Source organism: Pleurodeles waltl, chromosome 2_2 (genome assembly GCF_031143425.1).
Source record: "Pleurodeles waltl isolate 20211129_DDA chromosome 2_2, aPleWal1.hap1.20221129, whole genome shotgun sequence".
Classification (NCBI taxonomy): domain Eukaryota; kingdom Metazoa; phylum Chordata; class Amphibia; order Caudata; family Salamandridae; genus Pleurodeles; species Pleurodeles waltl.
The window spans coordinates 230868298-230882867 of NC_090439.1; positions in this window are offsets into that span (position 1 = coordinate 230868298).

Below are 14570 nucleotides of genomic sequence, written 5' to 3' on the forward strand. Positions count from 1 at the left end.
AAGCACCGCTGAACTGGGCCCTTCATCTCAAGCACCGCTGAACTGGGCCCTTCATCTCAAGCACCGCTGCGCTGGGCACCACCGTCTCAAGCACCGCTGAACTGGGCCCTTCATCTCAAGCACCGCTGAACTGGGCCCTTAATCTCAAGCACAGCTGAACTGGGACCTTCATTTCAAGCACCGCTGAACTGGGCACCGCCGTCTCAATCACAGCTGAACTGGGCACCGCCGTCTCAAGCACCGCTGAACTGGGCCCTTCATCTCAAGCACCGCTAACGCTGGGCCCTTCATCTCTAGCACCGCTGCGCTGGCACCGCCATCTCAAGCACCGCTGAACTGGGCCCCGCCGTTTCAAGCACCGCTGAACTGGGCCCTTCATCTCAAGCACCGCTGAACTGGGCCCTTCATGTCAAGCACCGCTGAACTGGGCCCTTCATCTCAAGCACCGCTGAACTGGGCCTTCATCTCAAGCACCGCTGCGCTGGGCCCTTCATCTCAAGCACCGCTGAACTGGGCCCTTCATCTCAAGCACCGCTGAACTGGGCCCTTCATCTCAAGCACCGCTGCGCTGGGCCCTTCATCTCAAGCACCGCTGAGCTGGGCCCTTCATCTCAAGCACCGCTGAACTGGGCCCTTCATCTCAAGCACCGCTGCGCTGGGCCCTTCATCTCAAGCACCGCTGAACTGGGCCCTTCATCTCAAGCACCGCTAAACTGGGCCCTTCATCTAAAGCACTGCTGCGCTGGGCCCTTCATCTAAAACACCGCTGAACTGGGCCCTTCATCTCAAGCACCGCTGACCTGGGCCCTTCATCTCAAGCACCGCTGCGCAGGGCACCGCCATCTCAAGCACCGCTGCGCTGGGCACCGCCATCTCAAGCACCGCTGAACTGGGCCCTTTATCTCAAGCACCGCTGAACTGGGTCCTTCATCTCAAGCACCGCTGAACTGGGCCCTTCATCTCAAGCACCGCTGCGCTGGGCCCTTCATCTCAAGCACAGCTGCGCTGGGCACCGCCATCTCAAGCACCGCTGAATTGGGCCTCGCCATCTCAAGCACCGCTGAACTGGGCCCTTCATCTCAAGCACCGCTGAACTGGGCCCTTCATCTCAAGCACCGCTGAACTGGGCCCTTCATATCAAGCACCGCTGCGCTGGGCCCTTCATCTCAAGCACCGCTGAACTGGGCCCTTCATCTCAAGCACCACTGAACTGGGCCCTTCATCTCAAGCACCGCTGCGCTGGGCCCTTCATCTCAAGCACCACTGAACTGGGCCCTTCATCTCAAGCACCGCTGAACTGGGCACTTCATCTCAAGCACCGCTGCGCTGGGCACCGCCATCTCAAGCACCGCTGAACTGGGCCCCGCCGTCTCAAGCACCACTGAACTGGGCCCTTCATCTCAAGCACCGCTGAACTGGGCCCTTCATCTCAAGCACCGCTGCGCTGGGCCCTTCATCTCAAGCACCGCTGAACTGGGCCCGTCATCTCAAGCACAGCTCAACTGGGCCCTTCATCTCAAGCACCGCTGAGCTGGGCACCGCAATCTCAAGCACCGCTGAACTGGGCCCGCTGTCACAAGCACTGCTGAACTGGGCCCTTCATCTCAAGCACCTACTGAACTGGGCCCTTCATCTCAAGCACCGCTGAACTGGGCACCGCCGTCTCAAGCACCGCTGAACTGGGCACCGCCATCTCAAGCACGGCTGCGCTGGGCACCGCCATCTCAAGCACCGCTGAACTGGGCCCCGCCGGCTCAAGCACCGTTAAACTGGCCCCGCCGGCTCAAGCACCGCTGAACTGGGCCCTTCATCTCAAGCACCGCTGAACTGGCCCCTTCATCTCAAGCACCGCTGAACTGGGCCCTTCATCTCAAGCACCGCTGAACTGGGCCCTTCATCTCAAGCACCGCTGAACTGGGCCCTTCATCTCAAGCACCGCTGCGCTGGGCACCACCGTCTCAAGCACCGCTGAACTGGGCCCTTCATCTCAAGCACCGCTGAACTGGGCCCTTAATCTCAAGCACAGCTGAACTGGGACCTTCATCTCAAGCACCGCTGAACTGGGCACCGCCGTCTCAATCACAGCTGAACTGGGCACCGCCGTCTCAAGCACCGCTGAACTGGGCCCTTCATCTCAAGCACCGCTAACGCTGGGCCCTTCATCTCTAGCACCGCTGCGCTGGCACCGCCATCTCAAGCACCGCTGAACTGGGCCCCGCCGTTTCAAGCACCGCTGAACTGGGCCCTTCATCTCAAGCACCGCTGAACTGGGCCCTTCATGTCAAGCACCGCTGAACTGGGCCCTTCATCTCAAGCACCGCTGAACTGGGCCCTTCATCTCAAGCACCGCTGAACTGGGCCCTTCATCTCAAGCATCGCTGAACTGGGCCCTTCATCTCAAGCACCGCTGAACTGGGCACCGCCGTCTCAAGCACCGCTGAACTGGGCACCGCCGTCTCAAGCACCGCTGCGCTGGGCCCTTCATCTCAAGCACTGCTGCGCTGGGCACCGCCATCTCAAGCACTGGGCCCCGTCGTCTCAAGCACCGCTGAACTGGGCCCTTCATCTCAAGCACCGCTGAACTGGGCCCTTCATCTCAAGCACCGCTGAACTGGGCCCTTCATCTCAAGCACCGCTGAACTGGGCCCTTCATCTCAAGCACCGCTGCGCTGGGCCCTTCATCTCAAGCACCGCTGAGCTGGGCCCTTCATCCCAAGCACCGCTGAACTGGGCCCTTCATCTCAAGCACCGCTGCGCTGGGCCCTTCATCTCAAGCACCGCTGAACTGGGCCCTTCATCTCAAGCACCGCTGCACTGGGCACCGCCATCTCAAGCACCGCTGAACTGGGCCCCGCCGGCTCAAGCACCGCTGAACTGGGCCACTCCGGCTCAAGCACCGCTGAACTGGGCCCCTCATCTCAAGCACCGCTGAACTGGGCCCTTCATCTCAAGCACAGCTGAACTGGCCCCTTCATCTAAAGCACCGCTGAACTGGGCCCTTCATCTCAAGCACCGCTGAACTGGGCCCTTCATCTCAAGCACCGCTGCGCTGGGCACCACCGTCTCAAGCACCGCTGAACTGGGCCCTTCATCTCAAGCACCGCTGAACTGGGCCCTTCATCTCAAGCACCGCTGAACTGGGCACGGCCGTCTCAATCACAGCTGAACTGGGCACCGCCGTCTCAAGCACCGCTGAACTGGGCCCTTCATCTCAAGCACCGCTAACGCTGGGCCCTTCATCTCTAGCACCGCTGCGCTTGGCACCGCCATCTCAAGCACCGCTGAACTGGGCCACGCCGTTTCAAGCACAGCTGAACTGGGCCCTTCATCTCAAGCACCACTGAACTTGGCCCTTCATCTCAAGCACCGCTGAACTGGGCCCTTCATCTCAGGCACCGCTGTGCTGGGCCCTTCATCTCAAGCACCGCTGAACTGGGCCCTTCATCTCAAGCACCGCTGAATTGGGCCCTTCATCTCAAGCACCGCTGCGCTGGGCCCTTCATCTCAAGCACCGATGAACTGGGTCCTTCATCTCAAGCACCGCTGCGCTGGGCACCGCCATCTCAAGCACCGCTGAACTGGGCCCCGCCGTCTCAAGCACCGCTGAACTGGGCCCTTCATCTCAAGCACCGCTGAACTGGGCCCTTCATCTCAAGCACCGCTGAACTGGGCCCTTCATCTCAAGCACCGCTGTGCTGGGCCATTCATCATAAGCACCGCTGAACTGGGCCCTTCATCTTAAGCACCGCTGAACTGGGCCCTTCATCTCAAGCACCGCTGCACTGGGCACCACCATCTCAAGCACCGCTGAACTGGGCCCCGCCGTCTCAAGCACCGCTGAACTGGGCCCTTCATCTCAAGCACCGCTGAACTGGGTACTTCATCTCAAGCACCGCTGAACTGGGCCCTTCATCTCAAGCACCGCTGAACTGGGCCCTTCATCTCAAGCACCGCTGCGCTGGGCACCGCCGTCTCAAGCACCGCTGAACTGGGCCCTTCATCTCAAGCACCGCTGAACTGGGCCCTTCATCTCAAGCACCGCTGAACTGGGCCCTTCATCTCAAGCACCGCTGAACTGGGCCCCTCATCTCAAGCACCACTTAACTGGGCACCGCCGTCTCAAGTACCGCTGAACTGGGCACCGCAGTCTCAAGCACCGCTGAATTGGGCCCTTCATCTCAAGCACCGCTGCGCTGGGCCCTTCATCTCAAGCACCGCTGCGCTGGGCACCGCCATCTCAAGCACCGCTGAGCTGGGCCCCGCCGTCTCAAGCACCGCTGAACTGGGCCCTTCATCTCAAGCACCGCTGAACTGGGCCCTTCATCTCAAGCACCGCTGAACTGGGCCCTTCATCTCAAGCATCGCTGCGCTGGGCCCTTCATCTCAAGCACCGCTGAACTGGGCCCTTCATCTCAAGCACCGCTGAACTGGGCCCTTCATCTCAAGCACCGCTGCGCTGGGCCCTTCATCTCAGGCACCACTGAACTGGGCCCTTCATCTCAAGCACCGCTGAACTGGGCCCTTCATCTCAAGCACCGCTGCGCTGGGCACCGCCATCCCAAACACCGCTGAACTGGGCCCCGCCGTCTCAAGCACCGCTGAACTGGGCCCTTCATCTCAAGCACTGCTGAACTGGGCCCTTCATCTCAAGCACCGCTGAACTGGCCTCTTCATCTCAAGCACCGCTAAACTGGGCCCTTCATCTCAAGCACCGCTGAACTGGGCCCTTCATCTCAAGCACCGCTGAACTGGGCCCTTCATCTCAAGCACCGCTGAACTGGGCCCTTCATCTGAAGTACCGCTGCGCTGGGCACCGCCGTCTCAAGCACCGCTGAACTGGGCCCTTCATCTCAAGTACCGCTGAACTGGGCCCTTCATCTCAAGCACCGCTGAACTGGGCACCGCCGTCTCAAGCACCGCTGAACTGGGCCCTTTATCTCAAGCACCGCTGCTCTGGGCCCTTCATCTCAAGCACCGCTGAACTGGGCACCGCCGTCGTAAGCACCGCTGAACTGGGCCCTTCATCTCAAGCACCGATGCGCTGGGCCCTTCATCTCAAGCACAGCTGCGCTGGGCACCGCCATCTAAAGCACCGCTGAACTGGGCCTCGCCGTCTCAAGCACCGCTAAACTGGGCCCTTCATCTCAAGCACCGCTGAACTGGGCCCTTCATCTCAAGCACCGCTGAACTGGGCCCTTCATCTCAAGCACCGCTGAACTGGGCCCTTCATCTCAAGCACCGCTGCGCTGGGCCCTTCATCTCAAGCACCGCTGAACTGGGCCCTTCATCTCAAGCACCGCTGAACTGGGCCCTTCATCTCAAGCACCGCTGCGCTGGGCCCTTCATCTCAAGCACCACTGAACTGGGCCCTTCATCTCAAGCACCTCTGAACTGGGCACTTCATCTCAAGCACCGCTGCGCTGGGCACCGCCATCTCAAGCACCGCTGAACTGGGCCCCGCCGTCTCAAGCACCACTGAACTGGGCCCTTCATCTCAAGCACCGCTGAACTGGGCCCTTCATCTTAAGCACCGCTGAAATGGGTTCTTCATCTCAAGCACCGTTGAACTGGGCCCTTCACCTCAAGCACCGCTGAACTGGGCCCTTCATCTCAAGCACCGCTGCGCTGGGCCCTTCATCTCAAGCACCGCTGAACTGGGCCCGTCATCTCAAGCACCGCTCAACTGGGCCCTTCATCTCAAGCACCGCTGAACTGGGCCCTTCATCTCAAGCACCGCTGCGCTGGGCACCGCCGTCTCAAGCACCGCTGAACTGGGCCCTTCATCTCAAGCACCGCTGAACTGGGCCCTTCATCTCAAGCACCGCTGAACTGGGCCCCTCATCTCAAGCACCACTGAACTGGGCACCGCCGTCTCAAGCACCGCTGAACTGGGCACCGCAGTCTCAAGCACCGCTGAACTGGGCCCTTCATCTCAAGCACCGCTGCGCTGGGCCCTTCATCTCAAGCACCGCTGCGCTGGGCACCGCCATCTCAAGCACCGCTGAGCTGGGCCCCGCCGTCTCAAGCACCGCTGAACTGGGCCCTTCATCTCAAGCACCGCTGAACTGGGCCCTTCATCTCAAGCACCGCTGAACTGGGCCCTTCATCTCAAGCACCGCTGAACTGGGCCCTTCATCTCAAGCATCGCTGCGCTGGGCCCTTCATCTCAAGCACTGCTGAACTGGGCCCTTCATCTCAAGCACCGCTGAACTGGGCCCTTCATCTCAAGCACCGCTGCGCTGGGCCCTTCATCTCAAGCACCACTGAACTGGGCCCTTCATCTCAAGCACCGCTGAACTGGGCCCTTCATCTCAAGCACCGCTGCGCTGGGCACCGCCATCCCAAACACCGCTGAACTGGGCCCCGCCGTCTCAAGCACCGCTGAACTGGGCCCTTCATCTCAAGCACTGCTGAACTGGGCCCTTCATCTCAAGCACCACTGAACTGGCCTCTTCATCTCAAGCACCGCTAAACTGGGCCCTTCATCTCAAGCACCGCTGAACTGGGCCCTTCATCTCAAGCACCGCTGACCTGGGCCCTTCATCTGAAGTACCGCTGCGCTGGGCACCGCCGTCTCAAGCACCGCTGAACTGGGCCCTTCATCTCAAGTACCGCTGAACTGGGCCCTTCATCTCAAGCACCGCTGAACTGGGTACCGCCATCTCAAGCACCGCTGAACTGGGCCCTTTATCTCAAGCACCGCTGCTCTGGGCCCTTCATCTCAAGCACCGCTGAACTGGGCACCGCCGTCGTAAGCACCGCTGAACTGGGCCCTTCATCTCAAGCACCGATGCGCTGGGCCCTTCATCTCAAGCACAGCTGCGCTGGGCACCGCCATCTAAAGCACCGCTGAACTGGGCCTCGCCGTCTCAAGCACCGCTGAACTGGGCCGTTCATCTCAAGCACCGCTGAACTGGGCCCTTCATCTCAAGCACCGCTGAACTGGGCCCTTCATCTCAAGCACCGCTGAACTGGGCCCTTCATCTCAAGCACCGCTGCGCTGGGCCCTTCATCTCAAGCACCGCTGAACTGGGCCCTTCATCTCAAGCACCGCTGAACTGGGCCCTTCATCTCAAGCACCGCTGAACTGGGCCCTTCATCTCAAGCACCGCTGCGCTGGGCCCTTCATCTCAAGCACCACCGAACTGGGCCCTTCATCTCAAGCACCGCTGAACTGGGCACTTCATCTCAAGCACCGCTGCGCTGGGCACCGCCATCTCAAGCACCGCTGAACTGGGCCCCGCCGTCTCAAGCACCACTGAACTGGGCCCTTCATCTCAAGCACCGCTGAACTGGGCCCTTCATCTTAAGCACCGCTGAAATGGGTCCTTCATCTCAAGCACCGTTGAACTGGGCCCTTCACCTCAAGCACCGCTGAACTGGGCCCTTCATCTCAAGCACCGCTGCGCTGGGCCCTTCATCTCAAGCACCGCTGAACTGGGCCCGTCATCTCAAGCACCGCTCAACTGGGCCCTTCATCTCAAGCACCGCTGCGCTGGGCACCGCAATCTCAAGCACCGCTTAACTGGGCCCGCTGTCTCAAGCACTGCTGAACTGGGCCCTTCATCTCAAGCACCTACTGAACTGGGCCCTTCATCTCAAGCACCGCTGAACTGGGCATCGCCGTCTCAAGCACCGCTGAACTGGGCACCGCCATCTCAAGCACCGCTGCGCTGGGCACCGCCATCTCAAGCACCGCTGAACTGGGCCCCGCCGGCTCAAGCACCGCTAAACTGGCCCCGCCGGCTCAAGCACCGCTGAACTGGGCCCTTCATCTCAAGCACCGCTGAACTGGCCCCTTCATCTCAAGCACCGCTGAACTGGGCCCTTCATCTCAAGCACCGCTGAACTGGGCCCTTCATCTCAAGCACCGCTGAACTGGGCACCGCCGTCTCAAGCACCGCTGAACTGGGCACCGCAGTCTCAAGCACCGCTGTGCTGGGCCCTTCATCTCAAGCACTGCTGCGCTGGGCACCGCCATCTCAAGCACTGGGCCCCGCCGTCTCAAGCACCGCTGAACTGGGCCCTTCATCTCAAGCACCGCTGAACTGGGCCCTTCATCTCAAGCACCGCTGAACTGGGCCCTTCATCTCAAGCACCGCTGAACTGGGCCCTTCATCTCAAGCACCGCTGCACTGGGCCCTTCATCTCAAGCACCGCTGAGCTGGGCCCTTCATCCCAAGCACCGCTGAACTGGGCCCTTCATCTCAAGCACCGCTGCGCTGGGCCCTTCATCTCAAGCACCGCTGAACTGGGCCCTTCATCTCAAGCACCGCTGAACTGGGCCCTTCATCTCAAGCACCGCTGCACTGGGCACCGCCATCTCAAGCACCGCTGAACTGGGCCCCGCCGGCTCAAGCACCGCTGAACTGGGCCACTCCGGCTCAAGCACCGCTGAACTGGGCCCCTCATCTCAAGCACCGCTGAACTGGGCCCTTCATCTCAAGCACCGCTGAACTGGCCCCTTCATCTCACGCACCGCTGAACTGGGCCCTTCATCTCAAGCACCGCTGAACTGGGCCCTTCATCTCAAGCACCGCTGCGCTGGGCACCACCGTCTCAAGCACCGCTGAACTGGGCCCTTCATCTCAAGCACCGCTGAACTGGGCCCTTCATCTCAAGCACCGCTGAACTGGGCCCTTCATCTCAAGCACCGCTGAACTGGGCACCGCCGTCTCAATCACAGCTGAACTGGGCACCGCCGTCTCAAGCACCGCTGAACTGGGCCCTTCATCTCAAGCACCGCTAACGCTGGGCCCTTCATCTCTAGCACCGCTGCGCTTGGAACCGCCTTGTCAAGCACCGCTGAACTGGGCCCCGCCGTTTCAAGCACAGCTGAACTGGGCCCTTCATCTCAAGCACCACTGAACTTGGCCCTTCATCTCAAGCACCGCTGAACTGGGCCCTTCATCTCAAGCACCGCTGAACTGGGCCCTTCATCTCAAGCACCGCTGTGCTGGGCCCTTCATCTCAAGCACCGCTGAACTGGGCCCTTCATCTCAAGCACCGCTGAATTGGGCCCTTCATCTCAAGCACCGCTGCGCTGGGCCCTTCATCTCAAGCACCGCTGCGCTGGGCCCTTCATCTCAAGCACCGCTGCGCTGGGCCCTTCATCTCAAGCACAGCTGCGCTGGGCACCGCCATCTCAAGCACCGCTGAACTGGGCCTCGCCGTCTCAAGCACCGCTGAACTGGGCCCTTCATCTCAAGCACCGCTGAACTGGGCCCTTCATCTCAAGCACCACTGAACTGGGCCCTTCATCTCAAGCACCGCTGAACTGGGCCCTTCATCTCAAGCACCGCTGCGCTGGGCACCGCCATCCCAAACACCGCTGAACTGGGCCCCGCCGTCTCAAGCACCGCTGAACTGGGCCCTTCATCTCAAGCACTGCTGAACTGGGCCCTTCATCTCAAGCACCGCTGAACTGGCCTCTTCATCTCAAGCACCGCTGCGCTGGGCACCGCCATCTCAAGCACCGCTGAACTGGGCCCCGCCGTCTCAAGCACCACTGAACTGGGCCCTTCATCTCAAGCACCGCTGAACTGGGCCCTTCATCTTAAGCACCGCTGAAATGGGTCCTTCATCTCAAGCACCGTTGAACTGGGCCCTTCACCTCAAGCACCGCTGAACTGGGCCCTTCATCTCAAGCACCGCTGCGCTGGGCCCTTCATCTCAAGCACCGCTGAACTGGGCCCGTCATCTCAAGCACCGCTGAACTGGGCCCTTCATCTCAAGCACCGCTGCGCTGGGCACCGCAATCTCAAGCACCGCTGCGCTGGGCCCTTCATCTCAAGCACCGCTGAACTGGGCCCTTCATCTCAAGCACCGCTGAACTGGGCCCTTCATCTCAAGCACCGCTGCGCTGGGCCCTTCATCTCAAGCACCACTGAACTGGGCCCTTCATCTCAAGCACCGCTGAACTGGGCCCTTCATCTCAAGCACCGCTGCGCTGGGCACCGCCATCCCAAACACCGCTGAACTGGGCCCCGCCGTCTCAAGCACCGCTGAACTGGGCCCTTCATCTCAAGCACTGCTGAACTGGGCCCTTCATCTCAAGCACCGCTGAACTGGGCCCTTCATCTCAAGCACCGCTGAACTGGGCCCTTCATCTCAAGCACCGCTGACCTGGGCCCTTCATCTGAAGTACTGCTGCGCTGGGCACCGCCGTCTCAAGCACCGCTGAACTGGGCCCTTCATCTCAAGTACCGCTGAACTGGGCCCTTCATCTCAAGCACCGCTGAACTGGGCACCGCCATCTCAAGCACCGCTGAACTGGGCCCTTTATCTCAAGCACCGCTGCTCTGGGCCCTTCATCTCAAGCACCGCTGAACTGGGCACCGCCGTCGTAAGCACCGCTGAACTGGGCCCTTCATCTCAAGCACCAATGCGCTGGGCCCTTCATCTCAAGCACAGCTGCGCTGGGCACCGCCATCTAAAGCACCGCTGAACTGGGCCTCGCCGTCTCAAGCACCGCTGAACTGGGCCGTTCATCTCAAGCACCGCTGAACTGGGCCCTTCATCTCAAGCACCGCTGAACTGGGCCCTTCATCTCAAGCACCGCTGAACTGGGCCCTTCATCTCAAGCACTGCTGCGCTGGGCCCTTCATCTCAAGCACCGCTGAACTGGGCCCTTCATCTCAAGCACCGCTGAACTGGGCCCTTCATCTCAAGCACCGCTGAACTGGGCCCTTCATCTCAAGCACCGCTGCGCTGGGCCCTTCATCTCAAGCACCACCGAACTGGGCCCTTCATCTCAAGCACCGCTGAACTGGGCACTTCATCTCAAGCACCGCTGCGCTGGGCACCGCCATCTCAAGCACCGCTGAACTGGGCCCCGCCGTCTCAAGCACCACTGAACTGGGCCCTTCATCTCAAGCACCGCTGAACTGGGCCCTTCATCTTAAGCACCGCTGAAATGGGTCCTTCATCTCAAGCACCGTTGAACTGGGCCCTTCACCTCAAGCACCGCTGAACTGGGCCCTTCATCTCAAGCACCGCTGCGCTGGGCCCTTCATCTCAAGCACCGCTGAACTGGGCCCGTCATCTCAAGCACCGCTCAACTGGGCCCTTCATCTCAAGCACCGCTGCGCTGGGCACCGCAATCTCAAGCACCGCTTAACTGGGCCCGCTGTCTCAAGCACTGCTGAACTGGGCCCTTCATCTCAAGCACCTACTGAACTGGGCCCTTCATCTCAAGCACCGCTGAACTGGGCATCGCCGTCTCAAGCACCGCTGAACTGGGCACCGCCATCTCAAGCACCGCTGCGCTGGGCACCGCCATCTCAAGCACCGCTGAACTGGGCCCCGCCGGCTCAAGCACCGCTAAACTGGCCCCGCCGGCTCAAGCACCGCTGAACTGGGCCCTTCATCTCAAGCACCGCTGAACTGGCCCCTTCATCTCAAGCACCGCTGAACTGGGCCCTTCATCTCAAGCACCGCTGAACTGGGCCCTTCATCTCAAGCACCGCTGAACTGGGCACCGCCGTCTCAAGCACCGCTGAACTGGGCACCGCCGTCTCAAGCACCGCTGTGCTGGGCCCTTCATCTCAAGCACTGCTGCGCTGGGCACTGCCATCTCAAGCACTGGGCCCGCCGTCTCAAGCACCGCTGAACTGGGCCCTTCATCTCAAGCACCGCTGAACTGGGCCCTTCATCTCAAGCACCGCTGAACTGGGCCCTTCATCTCAAGCACCGCTGAACTGGGCCCTTCATCTCAAGCACCGCTGCACTGGGCCCTTCATCTCAAGCACCGCTGAGCTGGGCCCTTCATCCCAAGCACCGCTGAACTGGGCCCTTCATCTCAAGCACCGCTGCGCTGGGCCCTTCATCTCAAGCACCGCTGAACTGGGCCCTTCATCTCAAGCACCGCTGAACTGGGCCCTTCATCTCAAGCACCGCTGCACTGGGCACCGCCATCTCAAGCACCGCTGAACTGGGCCCCGCCGGCTCAAGCACCGCTGAACTGGGCCACTCCGGCTCAAGCACCGCTGAACTGGGCCCCTCATCTCAAGCACCGCTGAACTGGGCCCTTCATCTCAAGCACCGCTGAACTGGCCCCTTCATCTCAAGCACCGCTGAACTGGGCCCTTCATCTCAAGCACCGCTGAACTGGGCCCTTCATCTCAAGCACCGCTGCGCTGGGCACCACCGTCTCAAGCACCGCTGAACTGGGCCCTTCATCTCAAGCACCGCTGAACTGGGCCCTTCATCTCAAGCACCGCTGAACTGGGCCCTTCATCTCAAGCACCGCTGAACTGGGCACCGCCGTCTCAATCACAGCTGAACTGGGCACCGCCGTCTCAAGCACCGCTGAACTGGGCCCTTCATCTCAAGCACCGCTAACGCTGGGCCCTTCATCTCTAGCACCGCTGCGCTTGGAACCGCCTTCTCAAGCACCGCTGAACTGGGCCCCGCCGTTTCAAGCGCAGCTGAACTGGGCCCTTCATCTCAAGCACCACTGAACTTGGCCCTTCATCTCAAGCACCGCTGAACTGGGCCCTTCATCTCAAGCACCGCTGAACTGGGCCCTTCATCTCAAGCACCGCTGTGCTGGGCCCTTCATCTCAAGCACCGCTGAACTGGGCCCTTCATCTCAAGCACCGCTGAATTGTGCCCTTCATCTCAAGCACCGCTGCGCTGGGCCCTTCATCTCAAGCACCGCTGCGCTGGGCCCTTCATCTCAAGCACAGCTGCGCTGGGCACCGCCATCTCAAGCACCGCTGAACTGGGCCTCGCCGTCTCAAGCACCGCTGAACTGGGCCCTTCATCTCAAGCACCGCTGAACTGGGCCCTTCATCTCAAGCACCGCTGAACTGGGCCCTTCATCTCAAGCACCGCTGAACTGGGCCCTTCATCTCAAGCACCGCTGCGCTGGGCCCTTCATCTCAAGCACCGCTGAACTGGGCCCTTCATCTCAAGCACCACTGAACTGGGCCCTTCATCTCAAGCACCGCTGCGCTGGGCCCTTCATCTCAAGCACCACTGAACTGGGCCCTTCATCTCAAGCACCGCTGAACTGGGCACTTCATCTCAAGCACCGCTGCGCTGGGCACCGCCATCTCAAGCACCGCTGAACTGGGCCCCGCCGTCTCAAGCACCACTGAACTGGGCCCTTCATCTCAAGCACCGCTGAACTGGGCCCTTCATCTTAAGCACCGCTGAAATGGGTCCTTCATCTCAAGCACCGTTGAACTGGGCCCTTCACCTCAAGCACCGCTGAACTGGGCCCTTCATCTCAAGCACCGCTGCGCTGGGCCCTTCATCTCAAGCACCGCTGAACTGGGCCCGTCATCTCAAGCACCGCTCCACTGGGCCCTTCATCTCAAGCACCGCTGCGCTGGGCACCGCAATCTCAAGCACCGCTGAACTGGGCCCGCTGTCACAAGCACTGCTGAACTGGGCCCTTCATCTCAAGCACCTACTGAACTGGGCCCTTCATCTCAAGCACCGCTGAACTGGGCACCGCCGTCTCAAGCACCGCTGAACTGGGCACCGCCATCTCAAGCACTGCTGCGCTGGGCACCGCCATCTCAAGCACCGCTGCGCTGGGCACCGCCATCTCAAGCACCGCTGAACTGGGCCCGCCGGCTCAAGCACGGCTAAACTGGCCCCGCCGGCTCAAGCACCGCTGAACTGGGCCCTTCATCTCAAGCACCGCTGAACTGGCCCCTTCATCTCAAGCACCGCTGAACTGGCCCCTTCATCTCAAGCACCGCTGAACTGGGCCCTTCATCTCAAGCACCGCTGAACTGGGCCCTTCATCTCAAGCACCGCTGCGCTGGGCACCACCGTCTCAAGCACCGCTGAACTGGGCCCTTCATCTCAAGCACCGCTGAACTGGGCCCTTAATCTCAAGCACCGCTGAACTGGGACCTTCATCTCAAGCACCGCTGAACTGGGCACCGCCGTCTCAATCACAGCTGAACTGGGCACCGCCGTCTCAAGCACCGCTGAACTGGGCCCTTCATCTCAAGCACCGCTAACGCTGGGCCCTTCATCTCTAGCACCGCTGCGCTGGCACCGCCATCTCAAGCACCGCTGAACTGGGCGCCGCCGTTTCAAGCACCGCTGAACTGGGCCCTTCATCTCAAGCACCGCTGAACTGGGCCCTTCATCTCAAGCACCGCTGAACTGGGCCCTTCATCTCAAGCACCGCTGAACTGGGCCTTCATCTCAAGCACCGCTGCGCTGGGCCCTTCATCTCAAGCACCACTGAACTGGGCCCTTCATCTCAAGCACCGCTGAACTGGGCCCTTCATCTCAAGCACCGCTGCGCTGGGCCCTTCATCTCAAGCACCGCTGAGCTGGGCCCTTCATCTCAAGCACCGCTGAACTGGGCCCTTCATCTCAAGCACCGCTGAACTGGGCCCTTCATCTCAAGCACCGCTGCGCTGGGCACCACCGTCTCAAGCACCGCTGAACTGGGCCCTTCATCTCAAGCACCGCTGAACTGGGCCCTTCATCTCAAGCACCACTGAACTGGGCCCTTCATCTCAAGCACCGCTGAACTGGGCACCGCCGTCTCAATCACAGCTGAACTGGGCACCGCCGTCTCAAGCACCGCTGAACTG